The 21,972-nt window shown below is 37.0% G+C and overlaps 1 protein-coding gene across 3 annotated transcripts in view; it reads right to left on the minus strand.

The window, feature by feature from the left end:
• The window catches only part of LOC149267940 (uncharacterized), a 293,596-nt gene extending 272,902 nt beyond the window's left edge, over positions 1-20,694 (minus strand). The window contains exons 1-2 of one of the 3 annotated variants that reach the window (XR_016270853.1): positions 20,133-20,684; positions 20,004-20,043 (exon numbers count right to left, since the gene is read on the minus strand). The gene's annotated coding sequence lies outside the window, so the exon portion shown is untranslated. Of the gene's footprint in view, positions 1-20,003; positions 20,044-20,132 lie in introns of all 3 variants that reach the window. The other 2 variants (XR_016270854.1, XM_089473160.1) reach the window with 2 other exon arrangements.
• Positions 20,695-21,972: the final 1,278 nt, after the last annotated feature.

The following is a 21,972-nucleotide window of genomic DNA, read 5'->3' on the forward strand; positions in this document are numbered from 1 at the left end:
GCTAAAAGTTTAAATACTCACTCAAACTTCAGTAACTTAAACAGATAAGACAAATATTATGTGTATGCATGAGCATATTATATCTTGACTCGACTATATATATACCCTATGCAGCTATTGCTAACGGTGGTATTTTATATACCTCTTAGCCACCGTGCGGAAAGGGTATGCACAGGCCATAAACACTGAGGCTACGACTGCCTCTCGGCGAGCGCTGCGATATCCGTTTCGGTAATCGAAATACGCCGCATGACAACTGGGGAGCCAGAAAGACGCACACATATGCAGCTCGAAATGTAAATGGCAAGTGCCCGGGCCAGAGCCCGGCGAAGGCCACCAGAGCAGACGAGGCCAAGCGACATTCATTTGCATGGCAAAGCGGCGCTTTTGATTTAGCTTTTCTATTTCATTTTGTGCTTGGTTTCGTGCCAAATTATGCAACAACTTAAGATCTAAATTCATAAATATGCCACAGCTATGTCTGCATACTAAGCCGACAGACTGTCGAGAGCGAAGCTCGATAGAAAACCCGATTTTTAAAGGCGCAATGGATGTGCTGCGATACCTATTGAATAAGAAACTGCTCTAATATGATATGCTATACATATTTTAATTTTCTGATACTCAAGTTTGCTCACCCTCTAACGCCCACTCTCGTGCTCACACTTAATTAGTTTCCCTCCTGCTCACCTTGTACATGTATAGTTCGGCCCGAGAGCTTCTATATAACAGAACAAAGGTTAGGAATGGAAATTCATTAGAGTGATTATTCAACCTTGCCCACCCGGAGAGCATCCCGGAACAGTCCAAAATGCAGAGCCAAAAACAAAAGGAAAATCATTTTACTGCGCTTGGTAGCCTTTGTCAAAAGCTCCTCTGCATCCACTGATGGAACGGGCAAAACAAATTATTTGTATACCCTGAATCCATTGAAAGTGGGCCACGAGGGTATATAGGTGCTTCCTGAAGCATATAGCAAAAGGAAGCGTGGCTGACACGAGTGCTGAGGCCTATGTCTGCATGTCCGTTCTTCTACAATTCGTATATTGCTCTCCGAAATTATTTTTTATTTTCACAGCATTAAAATTTTAATAAATTAACAATATATAGTAATATTTCCATTTAGTCAATATTCCTAAATCAGCTACTGCTTCAGGCAAAAGAACTGGAATTTTCTGCAAGAAAGTTTCAAATTTTACAAACAAGCTGAAGTTCATTTGCAAATATAGCCCATATCCGACAGAGCTTTTAAGTTTTTCTAAATGGAAATATATTTCATTGTATATTTAGATTATATGCTGAAAATTGCATTGCAATCTGTTAAGTAGAGTAGATGTTATTAAGCAAAAGGCTTGATCGATTCGCAGGGAGAAATGAGTTTGAATTCAGATTTAGCAGAAAATTCATATATCTTTTCACTTTTGTCTTTACTAATCGAAACACTGCAAAGTCAGGGTATCTCCTAGTCGTTCAGTCTACTTGGGGTTTGCTTCCTTCCTTTATTTTGCAACGTTTTGCAGATTCTTCTTTGTAAGCAATTGCTAGGAAGTGCTGCGAATACTCTACTCATTTGATTAAATGAAGCCCCATTGAAATTTCTTCCAAATTTTTCAGAATTTACATTCAGGATTTTATTTTTTGTTCCTAGACAACAAAGTTTGCACGCATTAAGAGGAGAGGGCTGGCAGTACATGTCATATGTCTGTCATATCAGTCTGATGTAGACATTGAATCACAACTCGGGCATGTTTGTCGCCAATGTTACTTAGAAATCATCAAAATTTAAATATTGATTCGTGAGTGAATTGAATTTGTGTTGCTGTTGCTGTTTGCTGTTGCTTGTTATGGCCTTCACGCGGCGATGCGCAGTCAATGGCTGGATAACATGGCCAACACGTGTAATCTATGGTATATCTCAACCTGAGCATAACTCTCTGTCTCGCTGTTGTCTCTCAATCTGCGTGTGTGTGCGTGTCTGTGTGTGTGTGTGCTGCAGTGCGTGAGTCTGAAGTATGTGCAAACAGCTGTCGCGTGTCACCGGCTGGTTACTCGTTCGCATGAAGCGGAAACGGAAATTACGTGCACGATGGCTGCGTCGCTGCGACGCCAGCGTCGACAATTCATCGATGACTGTTGCTTGCTCTGAATGTTGAAAAATCCGTTGAGCAACATTCGCCAGGCACTGGCAATGGCAATGACAATCAGACGCGCTGCCCCTACACACGCCCCCTCGCACGCCTCTGGCCACGCTCTAGCTGCGCTTTAATTAAATCGCAAAAGACGCGCCGCACATAATGAAACTCATTTATTATATATATGTCAGTGAGAGAGTGCGTGTGCGTGTGTGTGAGTGTGAGTGTGTGTGTGTGTCACTTTCCCTCTCTCTCTTCCTCTCTCTCTCTCTCTCTCTCTCTCTCTCTATTAGCTTGAATACACTCTCAGCGGGCTGGCCAGTGTTCTGCTGTATGCTTAACACCTACAAATCGCCAAGGGTTCGGCGCGGTTCGACTCAAAAGATTTTCAACATCCCCCAAAAAATTTATGCAGCATACTTTTTGGGGCCGCGTCCTGCTCTACGTGGCTTATTAAAATTATAGCTGGCTGTTGTTGTTGTTGCTGTAGTTGTTGTGGAAAATGTAAAAAGTATCAAAGTGACTCAAGCAGTGGACAAACTTTCAAATTTTCTCGCCTGCATTTTAAAAACCAACCCGAAAATCGTAAATTTTTAATATATGCCATCAAGATTTTTCCCTTTTGCCCAAATATAATTATATATATATAAATAATTTATATATTTATGTGTATGTACATTTACGTGTTGAAATTGTAAGGAAAGCGTTTTCTGAAGCGTTGGCATATGTAAATCGCGCCGCAGTGAAGAGCTCCAGTGCGCTGCCGTTAAAGAGTAAATATTGTAATTTCCATGATTCGAGTAATTTACGAGTGCGCGCTTCCGCTGTGCGCTGGCCAGGTAGCCCACCTGCCCACCTGCCAACCTGGCCACCCGTCACACCTTCCCACCCGTTCCGCAACTGCAAATGACACAAATGGCGGGCATAAAGCATTCTTACGATTAAGCGACGGCTAAACCCTTTCGCAACGAATTCATTTCATATTCGAGCGCCAGCGACCCCCAAGCGCTACGCCCCAAACTATAACCAGCAGCTGGGAACTGGTAGCTGGTAGCTGGTAGCCCCGGCCAACGGGACGTATGAGTAATTTGACAGTGCGCGCAATTAATTTGGCGCTTCGTTTCGTTACGCCCCGTTCCCCCTCCCCCCATTGTGTTCCATTCCATGGCGTTTCGCTCGCCGGCCATTTAATTGTATTATAAAGCACCGAATGCCATGCCAAGCCAGAGCAGCATGAGAGCAAAGCAGCGCATCAATGCGGATTAGCAATCAGCAAAACAAACACGAGACGCAAACAAACAAGAAAACGTGCTGCGCAAGGACATAACTGACAAGCCGATACCCTAAGCAGAGAGTGGGGATCAAGTTCAGATATGATGTGAGAGAATGTACAAAGAAATAACTCTCTATCAAGAGTGGAGTGTTTAATTGAATTTAGATATGCTTAAAAAAATAAGCTAAGCAGAGAGTGGGGATCAAGTTGTGAAAATCTATGTTCTAAATGTGCCTACACATGAAAGAACTCTCTATCAAGGTTGATATGCATATCGATTAGTGATCTATATAAGAAATCAATATATGTGCAGTGTTTAATTAAATTTTGATATGCTTTAAAAAAAAAATTTTAATTGAGAGTGATCAAGCTTATATTTGATGTAAGAGAATCTGAACATCTATGGGCTAAATATTTATTTTTATATTGAAAGTACTTTCTGTCAATATCGATAAATATCGATTGGTGATCTATGCAAGAAATCAATATATATGGAACTAAGCAGAGAGTGGGAAACAAATATATGCGAAAGAATGTGAAAATATACGAGTTATGAAAGCTATATATATCTACAGTGAAAGAGCTATCTGTCCAGAGCGATATATATCGATTAATTATCTATTTTAAAAGAATATATGTATATATACAGTTAGGGGGTACTCAGAAGTTCAGAAGTTAAATGCTTATTTGATCAAACTATGGTGACTTGTTTTAAATAACTTATGGAAACAAATAGAAAACTATTTCTAGGCATATCGATTAGTTATAAATAAAATCGATACCAATATAATTGATATGCATTAGATCTATTCCGCTTTTTAAAGATCATTGATGTTGTGTTTTACGCATATTTATTGTGTTACAAAGATCTCTCACTTTGTTAAATAAATATAAATTTCCGAATACTTCTGTCCAGACCAAGAGTGAGAATCTGTCATGCAGATAAATATAGAAAAAAAAGTATTATTATCAGTGCAATATTTTGTTTTCTTATAGCTATCTCTCTCAAATCTCTCAACAAAAATGAAGCTGCATTTCGTTACTTCTTCCAGTAGGCGGACTTTTGTCTACCACTGTTCATATGTAGGGTATGCAGACTTTATTTGCCGACTGTATGCCACTTAACTTGCAATAATAATTTATAGACTCTGTCAAGCTGAGGAGAATAAGAACGTCTCGTTTGACTCAGCTTGTGTATTCAGGTGTTCAGCTTAATAAGTTCTCAAATCCGTAAACAACGCCCGCAGATTATGTACACTCGACCACATTCTAGACGCTCAAATGCAAATGAAACAACATTTGAGCGCAATTGCAATCGGCTGTAAGCGACTTCAGAATGCTCGTTCACGGTTGGACAAATAATTCAATTGAAGGGCTTAAAATTTTAATTGATTCCACTGGGCTGATCTGGTTTTAACAGAGAAAACAACAAGTTAGGTCTAGGTGGCTCCGTTGAAGGTACGATTATCATCGATTTATCATAGCTTGACAGGTTCCCATTTTTCAGTTCCTTGGCTCTCAGCTCAAATAGCAAAATTATAGTACAGTCGAGTCCCGATAATTCAAAAAGGCAATGGGATCAGATATTTTGCTTTTTACACAGAAATTCAAACTATCGAAAATTATCGAGAACGATTTTTTTTCGATTTATCGCGGTTTTCGATTTAGCGAGGTGCGAATTATCGAGACTCTACTGTAATTATATATCTATATAGACTCTTCCGCTGCTGCCTGCTCCTGTATTAATATCGAATACAATTAATTTCACAATTTATGTCGCTCGTTTGAATTGACAATTGGCATCGATGTGGCTGTATCAGCTAAATATGCGCACATCAGCAACAATGCAACAACATTGAAGCACGCACACACACGCACACATACACTCGCACACAATTGATTTGATAGCATTCATAAGTAATTTGAAAACCCACTTCGATTCAATATGCAGTTCAATTGCATTAAAATGCAAATTTCATTTAAATTATTGTCAACTTGCATTAAATATTAATGAATGCGCTCAAATCGAATAGAATCGAGTTGACTTTTAAGCAAATTGCAAAATCAACCAAAAAAAAAAAAAGCAAGTTCATTTGAATTATGAAATTATTAACAATAGGTGAGAGTAAAAGACAGAGTCATAGAGAAAGGGAGAGAAAGAGAGACATCTAGTTGGCAGTCGCACTCTAGAAAATACTCTGAACCGTGTGTCCTGCTGCTGCTGCTGTAAGACCAATATAAAAAATTAAAAAATATATATAAAAAAAAAAAACACGAAAAAATACATGAGCTTAAATATTAAATTTATATATGTATTATCTAACTAATTCTCCAAATTTAATATTTAACCTTGCATTCAAAAAAATTAAATAAAATTAAATTTAATTTAATTTTTAAAAATTAAATAAAACAAATAATAAAATTTTATAAATATTAAATGAAGACAGTTCGAATAAAAATTAGCATAAATCATTATCTATTATTTATTGAGAATTTCTGTATATATGCAAAAAAAAAAAAAAAAAAAGCACCAAAGATAAATAATAATAATAAAAAAATAAATTTTAAATCAAATATTTTATGGCATCGCTTACAAAGCTTTTCATAAAAGCAACATTCCCCAAATGCACATGGAGCTAGAGTAAAAACTCATTGAGCGCACTGTAATTTAAATTTAAACTTAATCATAATAATTGTAATGCTAGCTTTTATTAAAAAAAAAAAAAAAAAAAAAAAAAAATATATATATATATATATATATATATATATATATATATATATATATATATATATATATATATATATAGATGAAAATATAAAACAAGTAAGAAGGCTCCAGTCGAGACTGCTCGAATAAGAGATACCCTGAACCCTCCAAGCTGATATTCTAATCATTCTGGACTTCTTTTATGCATACACATGCACTTATAAGCACGCGCTCTGCTGACTGCGCAGTTAGCAGCGGCTGCGCTTGGGCTGCGCTGCAATGTGAGGAATATTATGAGAATTTATTTCTTGAATAATTTCTTTTATAGACAAAAGACAATCTTATTGAAACTTTCAGAGCGTAATCATATGGGGAATATGTGTGTACATTCCAAAGCACAAGTCTCTAGTACTTGAAATGCGTTTTTTACAAATTGGCGGCGAAGAGGGCGTGGTATATAAACTCTGTAGATTGCAAAATCTTTGTATCCATTAACTTTATATGCAGCGCATTTGAAGTCTCCAGGTCTAAAAGTGTTTAAATTAGGCTCAAAAAACAATGTCGATTTTTCGATTATTCTCGATAAAAAAGTTATTGGACGAGTTATCGAAAAAATAAGATAAACTTGTACTGCCTATGGTATACACGAGTATGCATGCCAAATTTCAGCTCTCTAGCTCTTATATCTTCTAAAATCCTTTTGCTCATACGGACGGACGGACGGACGGACAGGGCTATATCGACTCAGCTCGTCATCCTGATCAAGAATATATATACTTTATGGGGTCTGCGATGATTCCTTCTGCCTGTTACATACTTTTCACCATTATACCATTATACCCTGACTTCCCATTTTCAATGGGTTCAGGGTATAAAAAACGAACTAGTTGTTTTAAAATCCGATAACGAAAGTTCGCTTGAGCACCTCTGAAATATGTTCGTGCCTTGCTCAGCATCAAACAATCTAGTAGTCTGCGTGGTTGATGTCACACTTGTATGTCAACTCAAATATGCTGATATAGCTTCAAATATATTGTAAAAGTTAACCGTCTTACAATAAAATGGGAAAACGAAATTTAAAAGCTCAATTGGTAATTTTTTATATTTTTTATATTTTTTACATTTTTACATTTTCGAATATTAACTAAATGTAAATTAATTAATTAATTTAAATGTGAATTAATTTAGATACCCGGCGGAAGGGTTTCTCCCGACAAGAATATGCAACGTAAGTGTTAAATTTAGATATTTAATTAATATGTATACATTTATATAATATATGGATACATTTTACATATTTTGTCTTCCAACAGCGGTTTCTGCTGCCAGTGCTACTAGCGCTGAACCGGCTCCATCTATTGCAGGAGCAGTACCACCAGAACCACCAGAACGTACTCTACCGCGTCGGCGGGTAAGTTTTCCTTTTTGTGTCAATGCGCCAGCTACCATTGATTCTTATTGCAGGGACGTCCACGCAACAGTCAGTTGAACTCGGTGGTTATGGGAGAAGACAGCGTCAATAACACGGATGTCACAACAAAAGTAATGCGGCGTTCGATAAAGAAACACAAGAAGCTTGTTCCCACTGTCAATAATGGCTTCGAACGCGGTCTCAAGCCAGAAATGATCTTAGCCGCATTTCCCTACGAAAATGATCTTATGTTTGCCGTAAAATTTAAGAATCGTAAGCTGCCAGAGTTGATAACTGCCCAGCAGTTGAAGGTTCTTGACAAAAATCTACTAATTCAATATTACGTAAACAATCTACGTTATCCACATAATGAGAATCCTACGATGTAATATTGTTTAAATTGGCCCGAAAAATCGCTGACTAACAGTTACATTGACCACCTCTAGCAGCCACCCCAGTGCTTGAAAAAAGAATAAGTAAGAAAACTCTAATAATAATAATATTACTAATAATAATAATAAAAAAGTAATAAAAGAAAAATAAATAATAACTATAACTATAAATTGCATTCTTAACAATATATATGTAATGAAAAAAAAAAAAAAAATCATACAAAATCATTCAAATAAAATGATAACAATACTAATAATATTCTCTACTCGACTATCTATTAGTAGCACCATTTCTTGCTCACTCTCTTGTTACACATATAAATTGTATTCATAACATTTCATAAAAAAGAATAATAATAATAATAAAAAAAAATACAAAATGCAAAAAAAAAAAAACAAGTAAGAAAGCTCTAGTCGAGACTACTCGACTACGAGATCCCCTGAACCCTTGGAGTAATAGCTATTTCAATAATTTTTCGCGACTTTCAGCTTACACAAGAAACACGCACACACACACACACACACACACGCACGCACGCACACACGGGCATACATACACACACATACATACACACACATACACACACACACACATACACAAACAATTACATACATATACACACACAAGCATAAACACGTATGGGCGGCAGTGAGCGCTTACTATGAGAACTTAATTGCTTAATAACTAAATTTTTGTGGACGTACGATCTTCATGAAACTTTCAGATTATAATTATAACATGGATATGCATGTAATTGCCAAAGCACAAGTCTCTAGTATTTGAAATACGCTTTTTACAAAAGTGAGGGTGAGGGGGTGAATTTAAGGGTGGGGGGTTAATTTTAACAAAAACCGAAATTGTATAAATTGCATATAAGCATACATTAAAAATTTGGAGACTCTAGCAATAAAGGTGTAGAAGATATAATTTTATAACTGGTTTTCGATAAGGTTTTTTATCGATAAAAAAAGATCGGGATGAGTTATCGATTTTTAATGATAAACTTGATATGCGCGCTGTAATTACGGACATTTCAAAAAAATTTGAAGTCTCTAGCTCTCATATCTTCTGAAATCGACGGACGGACGGACGGACGGACGGACAGACGGACGGACAGACGGACAGACAGACGGATAGGGCCAAATCGACTCAGCTCGTCGCCCTGATCAAGAATATATATACTTTGTGGGGTCTGCCACGCCTCCTTTTGCCTGTTACATACTTTTAACAAAACCATTATACCCTGATTTCTCATTGAAAATGGGTTCAGGGTATAAAAATAATACGAAAAAAAAAAACCAAAACAACAAGTAAGAAGGCTCCAGTCGAGACTGCTCGACTAGGAGATACCCTGAACCCTCCAAGCTAATATTCTTATCATTCTGGACTTCTTTTATGCACACATACCTACACATGCACTTATAAGCACGCGCTGCAATGTGAGGAATATTATGAGAATTTATTTCTTGAATAATTTTTTTTATAGACATACACTCTTATTGAAACTTTCAGAGCGTAATCATATGGTTAAAATGTCTGCACATTCCAAAGCACAAGTCTCTAGTACTTGAAATGCGTTTTTTACAAATTGGTGGCCAAGGGGGCGTGGTATCCAAAATCTGTAAATTGCAAAATCTTTGTATCTATTAACTTTATATACAACACAAATTTGAAGACTCCAGGTCTAAAAATGCTCAAATTAGGCTCAAAAAACAATGTCGATTTTTCGATTATTCTCGATAAAAAAGTTATTGGACGAGTTATCGAAAAAATAAGATAAACTTGTACTGCCTATGGTATACACGAGTATGCATGCTAAATTTCAGCTCTCTAGCTCTTATATCTTCGGAAATCGACGCGTTCAAACATACGGACAGACGGACGGACGGACAGACGGACAGACGGACGGACGGACAGACAGACAGACGGACAGGGCTATATCGACTCAGCTCGTCATCCTGATCAAGAATATATATACTTTATGGGGTCTGCGATGATTCTTTCTGCCTGTTACATACTTTTCACAAAACCATTATACCCTGACTTCCCATTTTCAATGGGTTCAGGGTATAAAAAACGAACTAGTTGTTTTAAAATCCGATAACGAAAGTTCGCTTGAGCACCTCTGAAATATGTTCGTGCCTTGCTCAGCATCAAACAATCTAGTAGTCTGCGTGGTTGATGTCACACTTGTATGTCAACTCAAATATGCTGATATAGCTTCAAATATATTCTAAAAGTTAACCGTCTTACAATAAAATGGGAAAACGAAATTTAAAAGCTCAATTGGTAATTTTTTATATTTTTTATATTTTTTACATTTTTACATTTTCGAATATTAACTAAATGTAAATTAATTAATTAATTTAAATGTGAATTAATTTAGATACCCGGCGGAAGGGTTTCTCCCGACAAGAATATGCAACGTAAGTGTTAAATTTAGATATTTAATTAATATGTATACATTTATATAATATATGGATACATTTTACATATTTTGTCTTCCAACAGCGGTTTCTTCTGCCAGTGCTACTAGCGCTGAACCGGCTCCATCTATTGCAGGAGCAGTACCACCAGAACCACCAGAACGTACTCTACCGCGTCGGCGGGTAAGTTTTCCTTTTTGTGTCAATGCGCCAGCTACCATTGATTCTTATTGCAGGGACGTCCACGCAACAGCCAGTTGAACACGGTGGTTATGGGAGAAGACAGCGTCAATAACACGAATGTCACAAAAAAAGTAATGCTGCGTTCGATAAAGAAACACAAGAAGCTTGTTGCCACTGTCAATAATGGCTTCGAACGCGGTCTCAAGCCAGAAATGATCTTAGCCGCATTTCCCTACGAAAATGATCTTATGTTTGCCGTAAAATTTAAGAATCGTAAGCTGCCAGAGTTGATAACTGCCCAGCAGTTGAAGGTTCTTGACAAAAATCTACTAATTCAATATTACGTAAACAATCTACGTTATCCACATAATGAGAATCCTACGATATAATATTGTTTAAATTGGCTTTAATTATTGCCCGAAAATAAAAATATAAATAAAATATAAAAATATTTTGAAACAATTAAAACAGTTAACATCAGTTGCATCGATCGGGAGACCGCGACTTCTCGATCGAGCGTCATGCAGCTAACACACTACGCCACCTCACTTCTGCTAGTGGCGCTGGCAAAACTCAAATAGATTCACTGCTGCTTTTTATTAATTTTTGACTGAACGGAATTTAATGAAACTTTCAGCATATGATCTACATATTATATTGAATATTTGAGAAATTAAAAAAAAAGAAAAATCATTCACAATTACCTATAGTGGCATCTGATTTGAACTTGAATGTTTTTACTCGATAAAAACATAACGGGATGATTTATCGAATTTTAAAAGCAAACTCGACGGTCATTTAAAAAAAAAAATTGAAGTCTCTAGCTCTTATATCTTCGGAAATCTACGCGTTCAAACATACGGACAGACGGACGGACAGACGGACAGACAGACAGACGGACAGGGCCAAATCGACTCAGCTCGTCGCCCTGATCAAGAATATATATACTTTGTGGGGTCTGCCACGCCTCCTTCTGCCTGTTACATACATTTCAACAAAACCATTATACCCTGATTTCCCATTGAAAATGGGTTCAGGGTATTATTATGTAATATCGAATAACGCATCTAACTGTAAAATCTCCAATTCAAGCTTTAATTCACAGTTTACCACTTAGTAAATTGTTTACTAATCTTCGCCTCGTCTCAGTGGATATGTAAAGAAAATGCGGTATTATAATAAATAATTAATTGCAATAAATAAATGTATTTGATTGCAAACCCAATTATTTGATTGAGCAAACATATTGAGCCCAAGGCCCTGACAACCAGACTTGACCTGCCTGACCCGTTCGCTGGTGAAGCACGAAAAAGGCTCGCGCTCGGCACAGAGAACCTTGAGACATTTTTGGGAAAAAGTACGGCGTGGGCGTGGTCAAGCTGAAGGATCGAACTTTGTTGCCCATTGCAATGGCAACGAAACGAGCCTATTCTACTGCCATGTTCTATTGCTTGTAATTTATGTTAAACTTTGTGGTTGCCCTCGACAACAGAAGGCCAAACAGAGGCTGTGACTGGGCCCTGACCGGCTGTCTGTCTGTCTAGCTGGCTGGCCGTCTGTCCGTCTATCCGTCTATCCGTCTGGCTGTTTGTTTGTCAGCTTAACTGCTCTGTTGCTGCTGTTCTTCTTGTTGTTGTTTATATGTATCGTAGTTTCCTCTGGCTAGCCATGACTGCAACATTGAGTTTGCTGCTGCGCGCACTAATTAACTGACTTGAAAAGTAATTAAGTCATTTGTCTGATTCCCAGACGGATTTGCCTTCGACTCAGCCTCGACTGCGAAAGTGTTTCGACTTGTTTTTGTTTCGTTCTGTTCTCTGCTGTTCTCTGCTGCTCTCTCTGTGTGCGTTGCGGTTGCTGCTGCTGCTGCTGCTGTCGCCTTGGCTTGTTTGGTAATTGCTGACCTGAAGCCGTAGATAATCAAAAGTGGAAGTCCTTGTCTCCACGCGCCAAACTTGTTGTCCTATCCCCATACGACTGTGTATCTCTGACCCCTTGCCTGACACTCTACTAGTTATAACTTTTGCCAGACTTACAGCCAGCCCAAATCCTAGTCCCAGTCCTGTCCCAGTTCTCCATCTATGCGTATTTTTGGTAGAGTTTGTTCTCACTTTGACATCAAACTTTTCCGTTCAGGCTATCAATTTACTTGCGTTGCTAATCCGACCGTTGAGATCAATTAGTGTGCAGAGGCACACACACACACACACACACACACACACGCGCAGCCTAGAGTTAACTTCACCTACAATTCATTCATAGCCCTCCAATTGCATGCAGCTTGCCACCTTCCCCCTTCCGGCCTCACCTGACACGTGACACTTGTCTTTGAAGTTTCGTACAGGTAAGAACGCCCTCAAGCCCCTCCCCCCACACCCATATCAGCTCAGCTAAGCTGGCGCGGTAATCATTGCCATTGACATGCTGTCAAAGTTGATAAGTTTTGTCAACAGCCAAACCCAGGCCAAAACAACGCACAGCGAGGCAACGCATTATAAGCCCACACCTAGCCCCGCAGCCAGATCCAATTACCGTCCCCTCCCCTCCAGAAAACCAAAGAGAGACAGAGGCCAGCAGCTGATTTTATCCACAGTCAGCCGGTTCTTAAGCTGAAGCTAGTGTAAATGGATAGACTAACTATGTGTAGCTTAAAAACGAGAACATGATAATTCCCATGAATATGAAGCAAAGTTCAATAAAAATCCGCCTAATCCGCCTAAGCTGAGCAAGCAATTAGCATGAGCTCAATAAGAGCCGCATTTAACTGACTGAGTGGGTAAAAATTGACCAAAATTTGCTGCTTGTCTTGTCTATGCTTAACTAGAGCGGATACTAAATGTAGATATTCGAGAAAATGTCCATAACCTGGCGTAGTGAACTATGTGTCGGGTCTGTGGATGAAATGGTGATCCTACTAAATATTCGACTAGAGACTATAATTTATAATACATTTTTATATGCGTTTTTCTTAAATTTATAATATTGCTCTTTTTGTTTTTGGTTTTTTTTTTTCGTATTATTTTTTTATTTTATTTTTTATTTATTTATTTTTTTTTTTTTTTTGTATTTTGAATTTTTTTTTATTATTATTATTATTCTTTTTTATGAAATGTTATGAATACAATTTATATGTGTAACAAGAGAGTGAGCAAGAAATGGTGCTACTAATAGATAGTCGAGTAGAGAATATTATTAGTATTGTTATCATTTTATTTGAATGATTTTGTATGATTTTTTTTTTCATTACATATATATTGTTAAGAATGCAATTTATAGTTAAAGTTATTATTTATTTTTCTTTTATTACTTTTTTATTATTATTATTAGTAATATTATTATTATTAGAGTTTTCTTACTTATTCTTTTTTCAAGCACTGGGGTGGCTGCTAGAGGTGGTCAATGTAACTGTTAGTCAGCGATTTTTCGGGCCAATTTAAACAATATTACATCGTAGGATTCTCATTATGTGGATAACGTAGATTGTTTACGTAATATTGAATTAGTAGATTTTTGTCAAGAACCTTCAACTGCTGGGCAGTTATCAACTCTGGCAGCTTACGATTCTTAAATTTTACGGCAAACATAAGATCATTTTCGTAGGGAAATGCGGCTAAGATCATTTCTGGCTTGAGACCGCGTTCGAAGCCATTATTGACAGTGGCAACAAGCTTCTTGTGTTTCTTTATCGAACGCAGCATTACTTTTTTTGTGACATCCGTGTTATTGACGCTGTCTTCTCCCATAACCACCGAGTTCAACTGACTGTTGCGTGGACGTCCCTGCAATAAGAATCAATGGTAGCTGGCGCATTGACACAAAAAGGAAAACTTACCCGCCGACGCGGTAGAGTACGTTCTGGTGGTTCGGAAACTGCTCCTGCAATAGATGGAGCCGCAGCAGCGCTAGTAGCACTGGCAGAAGAAACCGCTGTTGGAAGACAAAATATGTAAAATGTATCCATATATTATATAAATGTATACATATTAATTAAATATCTAAATTTAACACTTACGTTGCATATTCTTGTCGGGAGAAACCCTTCCGCCGGGTATCTAAATTAATTCACATTAAAATTAATAAATTAATTTACATTTAGTTAATATTCGAAAATGTAAAAATGTAAAAAATATAAAAAATTACCAATTGAGCTTTTAAATTTCGTTTTCCCATTTTATTGTAAGACGGTTAACTTTTACAATATATTTGAAGCTATATCAGCATATTTGAGTTGACATACAAGTGTGACATCAACCACGCAGACTACTAGATTGTTTGATGCTGAGCAAGGCACGAACATATTTCAGAGGTGCTCAAGCGAACTTTCGTTATCGGATTTTAAAACAACTAGTTCGTTTTTTATACCCTGAACCCATTGAAAATGGGAAGTCAGGGTATAATGGTTTTGTGAAAAGTATGTAACAGGCAGAAGGAATCATCGCAGACCCCATAAAGTATATATATTCTTGATCAGGATGACGAGCTGAGTCGATATAGCCCTGTCCGTCTGTCCGTCCGTCCGTCCGTCCGTCCGTCCGTATGAGCAAAAGGATCTCAGAAGATATAAGAGCTAGAGAGCTGAAATTTAGCATGCATACTCGTGTATACCATAGGCAGAACAAGTTTATCTTATTTTTTCGATAACTCGTCCAATAACTTTTTTATCGAGAATAATCGAAAAATCGACATTGTTTTTCAGCCTAATTTGAACACTTTTAGACCTGGAGACTTCAAATTTGCGTTGTATATAAAGTTAATGGATACAAAGATTTTGCAATCTACAGAGTGGGGGCGTGGTATACGCCCCCTTCGCCGCTTATTTGTAAAAAACGCATTTCAAGTACTAGAGACTTGTGCTTTGGAATGAGCACACATTTTAACCATATGATTACGCTCTGAAAGTTTCAATAAGATTGTATGTCTATAAAAAAAATTATTCAAGAAATAAATTCTCATAATATTCCTCACATTGCAGCGCAGCCCAAGCGCAGCCGCAGCAAACTGCGCAGTCAGCAGAGCGCGTGCTTATAAGTGCATGTGTAGGTATGTGTGCATAAAAGAAGTCCAGAATGATTAGAATATTAGCTTGGAGGGTTCAGGGTATCTCCTAGTCGAGCAGTCTCGACTGGAGCCTTCATACGTGTTTATGCTTGTGTGTGTATATGTATGTAATTGTTTGTGTATGTGTGTGTGTGTGTGTGTATGTATGTGTGTGTATGTATGCCTGTGTGTGCGTGCGTGCGTGTGTGTGTGTGTGTGTGTGTGTGTGCGTGTTTCTTGTGTAAGCTGATAGACGCGAAAAATTATTGAAATAGCTATTACTCCAAGGGTTCAGGGGATCTCGTAGTCGAGTAGTCTCGACTAGAGCTTTCTTACTTGTTTTTTTTTTTTTTGCATTTTGTATTTTTTTTTTATTATTATTATTATTATTCTTTTTTATGAAATGTTATGAATACAATTTATATGTGTAACTAGAGAGTAAGCAAGAAATGGTGCTACTAATAGATAGTCGAGTAGAGAATATTATTAGTATTGTTATCATTTTATTTGAATGATTTTGTATGATTTTTTTTTTTTTTTTTCATTACATATATATTGTTAAGAATGCAATTTATAGTTAAAGTTATTATTTATTTTTCTTTTATTACTTTTTTATTATTATTATTAGTAATATTATTATTATTAGAGTTTTCTTACTTATTCTTTTTTCAAGCACTGGGGTGGCTGCTAGAGGTGGTCAATGTAACTGTTAGTCAGCGATTTTTCGGGCCAATTTAAACAATATTACATCGTAGGATTCTCATTATGTGGATAACGTAGATTGTTTACGTAATATTGAATTAGTAGATTTTTGTCAAGAACCTTCAACTGCTGGGCAGTTATCAACTCTGGCAGCTTACGATTCTTAAATTTTACGGCAAACATAAGATCATTTTCGTAGGGAAATGCGGCTAAGATCATTTCTGGCTTGAGACCGCGTTCGAAGCCATTATTGACAGTGGCAACAAGCTTCTTGTGTTTCTTTATCGAACGCAGCATTACTTTTTTTGTGACATTCGTGTTATTGACGCTGTCTTCTCCCATAACCACCGTGTTCAACTGGCTGTTGCGTGGACGTCCCTGCAATAAGAATCAATGGTAGCTGGCGCATTGACACAAAAAGGAAAACTTACCCGCCGACGCGGTAGAGTACGTTCTGGTGGTTCTGGTGGTACTGCTCCTGCAATAGATGGAGCCGCAGCAGCGCTAGTAGCACTGGCAGAAGAAACCGCTGTTGGGAGACAAAATATGTAAAATGTATCCATATATTATATAAATGTATACATATTAATTAAATATCTAAATTTAACACTTACGTTGCATATTCTTGTCGGGAGAAACCCTTCCGCCGGGTATCTAAATTAATTCACATTAAAATTAATAAATTAATTTACATTTAGTTAATATTCGAAAATGTAAAAATGTAAAAAATATAAAAAATTACCAATTGAGCTTTTAAATTTCGTTTTCCCATTTTATTGTAAGACGGTTAACTTTTACAATATATTTGAAGCTATATCAGCATATTTGAGTTGACATACAAGTGTGACATCAACCACGCAGACTACTAGATTGTTTGATGCTGAGCAAGGCACGAACATATTTCAGAGGTGCTCAAGCGAACTTTCGTTATCGGATTTTAAAACAACTAGTTCGTTTTTTATACCCTGAACCCATTGAAAATGGGAAGTCAGGGTATAATGGTTTTGTGAAAAGTATGTAACAGGCAGAAGGAATCATCGCAGACCCCATAAAGTATATATATTCTTGATCAGGATGACGAGCTGAGTCGATATAGCCCTGTCCGTCTGTCCGTCCGTCCGTCCGTCCGTATGAGCAAAAGGATCTCAGAAGATATAAGAGCTAGAGAGCTGAAATTTAGCATGCATACTCGTGTATACCATAGGCAGTACAAGTTTATCTTATTTTTTCGATAACTCGTCCAATAACTTTTTTATCGAGAATAATCGAAAAATCGACATTGTTTTTTCAGCCTAATTTGAACACTTTTAGACCTAGAGACTTCAAATTTGCGTTGTATATAAAGTTAATGGATACAAAGATTTTGCAATCTACAGAGTGGGGGCGTGGTATACGCCCCCTTCGCCGCTTATTTGTAAAAAACGCATTTCAAGTACTAGAGACTTGTGCTTTGGAATGAGCACACATTTTAACCATATGATTACGCTCTGAAAGTTTCAATAAGATTGTATGTCTATAAAAAAAATTATTCAAGAAATAAATTCTCATAATATTCCTCACATTGCAGCGCAGCCCAAGCGCAGCCGCAGCTAACTGCGCAGAAGAGCGCGTGCTTATAAGTGCATGTGTAGGTATGTGTGCATAAAAGAAGTCCAGAATGATTAGAATATTAGCTTGGAGGGTTCAGGGTATCTCCTAGTCGAGCAGTCTCGACTGGAGCCTTCATACGTGTTTATGCTTGTGTGTGTATATGTATGTAATTGTTTGTGTATGTGTGTGTGTGTGTGTGTATGTATGTGTGTGTATGTATGCCTGTGTGTGCGTGTGTGTGTGTGTGTGTGTGTGTGTGTGTGTGCGTGTTTCTTGTGTAAGCTGATAGACGCGAAAAATTATTGAAATAGCTATTACTCCAAGGGTTCAGGGGATCTCGTAGTCGAGTAGTCTCGACTAGAGCTTTCTTACTTGTTTTTTATACCCTGAACCCATTGAAAATGGGAAATCAGGGTATAATGGTTTTGTGAAAAGTATGTAACAGGCAGAAGGAATCATCGCAGACCCCATAAAGTATATATATTCTTGATCAGGACGACGAGCTGAGTCGATATAGCCCTGTCCGTCTGTCCGTCCGTCCGTCCGTCCGTCCGTCCGTCCGTCCGTCCGTCCGTCCGTCCGTCCGTATGAGCAAAAGGATCTCAGAAGATATAAGAGCTAGAGAGCTGAAATTTGGCAAGCATACTCGTGTATACCATAGGCAGTACAAGTTTGCTTTATTTTTTCGATAACTCATCCGATAACTTTTTTATCGAGAATAATCGAAAAATCGACAATGTTTTTTCAGCTTATTTTGAACACTTTTAGACCTGGAGACTTCAAATTTGCGTTGTATATAAAGTTAATGGATACAAAGATTTTGTAATTTACAGATTTTGGATACCACGCCCCCTTCGCCCCCAATTTGTAAAAAACGCATTTCAAGTACTAGAGACTTGTGCTTTGAAATGTACACACATTTAAGCCATATGATTACGCTCTAAAAGTTTCATTAAGATCGTATGTCTACAAAAGAAATTATTCAACAAATAAATTCTCGTTATATTGCCCACACTGCAGTGCAGCCCAAGCGCAGCCGCTGCTAGCTGCGCAGTTTGCAAAGCGCGTGCTTATACGTGCATGTGTATGTATGTGTGCATAAAAGAAGTCCAGAATGATTAGAATATCAGTTTGGAGGGTTCAGGGTATCTCCTAGTCGAGCAGTCTCGACTGGAGCCTTCTTACTTGTTTTTTTTTGCATTTTGTATTTTTTTTTTATTATTATTATTATTATTCTTTTTATGAAATGTTATGAATACAATATATATGTGTAACTAGAGAGTAAGCAAGAAATGGTGCTACTAATAGATAGTCGAGTAGAGAATATTATTAGTATTGTTATCATTTTATTTGAATGATTTTGTATGATTTTTTTTTTTCATTACATATATATTGTTAAGAATGCAATTTATAGTTAAAGTTATTATTTATTTTTCTTTTATTACTTTTTTATTATTATTATTAGTAATATTATTATTATTAGAGTTTTCTTACTTATTCTTTTTTCAAGCACTGGGGTGGCTGCTAGAGGTGGTCAATGTAACTGTTAGTCAGCGATTTTTCGGGCCAATTTAAACAATATTACATCGTAGGATTCTCATTATGTGGATAACGTAGATTGTTTACGTAATATTGAATTAGTAGATTTTTGTCAAGAACCTTCAACTGCTGGGCAGTTATCAACTCTGGCAGCTTACGATTCTTAAATTTTACGGCAAACATAAGATCATTTTCGTAGGGAAATGCGGCTAAGATCATTTCTGGCTTGAGACCGCGTTCGAAGCCATTATTGACAGTGGCAACAAGCTTCTTGTGTTTCTTTATCGAACGCAGCATTACTTTTTTTGTGACATTCGTGTTATTGACGCTGTCTTCTCCCATAACCACCGAGTTCAACTGACTGTTGCGTGGACGTCCCTGCAATAAGAATCAATGGTAGCTGGCGCATTGACACAAAAAGGAAAACTTACCCGCCGACGCGGTAGAGTACGTTCTGGTGGTTCGGAACTGCTCCTGCAATAGATGGAGCCGCAGCAGCGCTAGTAGCACTGGCAGAAGAAACCGCTGTTGGAACACAAAATATGTAAAATGTATCCATATATTATATATATGTATACATATTAATTAAATATCTAAATTTAACACTTACGTTGCATATTCTTGGCGGGAGAAACCCTTCCGTCGAGTATCTAAATTAATTCATCATTAAAATTAATTAATTAATTTACATTTAGTTAATATTCGAAAATGTAAAAATGTAAAAAATATAAAAAATTACCAATTGAGCTTTTAAATTTCGTCTTCCCATTTTATTGTAAGACGGTTAATTTTTACAATGTTGAAGCTATATCAGCATATTTGACTTGACATACAAGTGTGACATCAACCACGCAGACTACTAGATTGTTTGATGCTGAGCAAGGCACGAACATATTTCAGAGGCTGCTCAAGCGAACTTTCGTTATCGGATTTTAAAAGAACTAGTTCGATTTTTATACCCTGAACCCATTGAAAATGGGAAGTCAGGGTATAATGGTTTTGTGAAAAGTATGTAACAGGCAGAAGGAATCATCGCAGACCCCATAAAGTATATATATTCTTGATCAGGATGACGAGCTGAGTCGATATAGCCCTGTCCGTCTGTCCGTCCGTCCGTCCGTCCGTATGAGCAAAAGGATCTCAGAAGATATAAGAGCTAGAGAGCTGAAATTTGGCATGCATACTCGTGTATACCATAGGCAGAACAAGTTTATCTTATTTTTTCGATAACTCGTCCAATAACTTTTTTATCGAGAATAATCGAAAAATCGACATTGTTTTTTCAGCCTAATTTGAACACTTTTAGACCTGGAGACTTCAAATTTGCGTTGTATATAAAGTTAATGGATACAAAGATTTTGCAATCTACAGAGTGGGGGCGTGGTATACGCCCCCTTCGCCGCTTATTTGTAAAAAACGCATTTCAAGTACTAGAGACTTGTGCTTTGGAATGAGCACACATTTTAACCATATGATTACGCTCTGAAAGTTTCAATAAGATTGTATGTCTATAAAAAAAATTATTCAAGAAATAAATTCTCATAATATTCCTCACATTGCAGCGCAGCCCAAGCGCAGCCGCAGCAAACTGCGCAGTCAGCAGAGCGCGTGCTTATAAGTGCATGTGTAGGTATGTGTGCATAAAAGAAGTCCAGAATGATTAGAATATTAGCTTGGAGGGTTCAGGGTATCTCCTAGTCGAGCAGTCTCGACTGGAGCCTTCATACGTGTTTATGCTTGTGTGTGTATATGTATGTAATTGTTTGTGTATGTGTGTGTGTGTGTGTGTATGTATGTGTGTGTATGTATGCCTGTGTGTGCGTGCGTGCGTGTGTGTGTGTGTGTGTGTGTGTGTGTGTGTGTGCGTGTTTCTTGTGTAAGCTGATAGACGCGAAAAATTATTGAAATAGCTATTACTCCAAGGGTTCAGGGGATCTCGTAGTCGAGTAGTCTCGACTAGAGCTTTCTTACTTGTTTTTTTTTTTTTGCATTTTGTATTTTTTTTTATTATTATTATTATTATTCTTTTTTATGAAATGTTATGAATACAATTTATATGTGTAACTAGAGAGTAAGCAAGAAATGGTGCTACTAATAGATAGTCGAGTAGAGAATATTATTAGTATTGTTATCATTTTATTTGAATGATTTTGTATGATTTTTTTTTTTTTCATTACATATATATTGTTAAGAATGCAATTTATAGTTAAAGTTATTATTTATTTTTCTTTTATTACTTTTTTATTATTATTATTAGTAATATTATTATTATTAGAGTTTTCTTACTTATTCTTTTTTCAAGCACTGGGGTGGCTGCTAGAGGTGGTCAATGTAACTGTTAGTCAGCGATTTTTCGGGCCAATTTAAACAATATTACATCGTAGGATTCTCATTATGTGGATAACGTAGATTGTTTACGTAATATTGAATTAGTAGATTTTTGTCAAGAACCTTCAACTGCTGGGCAGTTATCAACTCTGGCAGCTTACGATTCTTAAATTTTACGGCAAACATAAGATCATTTTCGTAGGGAAATGCGGCTAAGATCATTTCTGGCTTGAGACCGCGTTCGAAGCCAT

Source organism: Drosophila arizonae, chromosome X (genome assembly GCF_054131065.1).
Source record: "Drosophila arizonae isolate 15081-1271.41 chromosome X, UAZ_ARI_1.0, whole genome shotgun sequence".
Taxonomy (NCBI): Eukaryota; Metazoa; Arthropoda; class Insecta; order Diptera; family Drosophilidae; genus Drosophila; species Drosophila arizonae.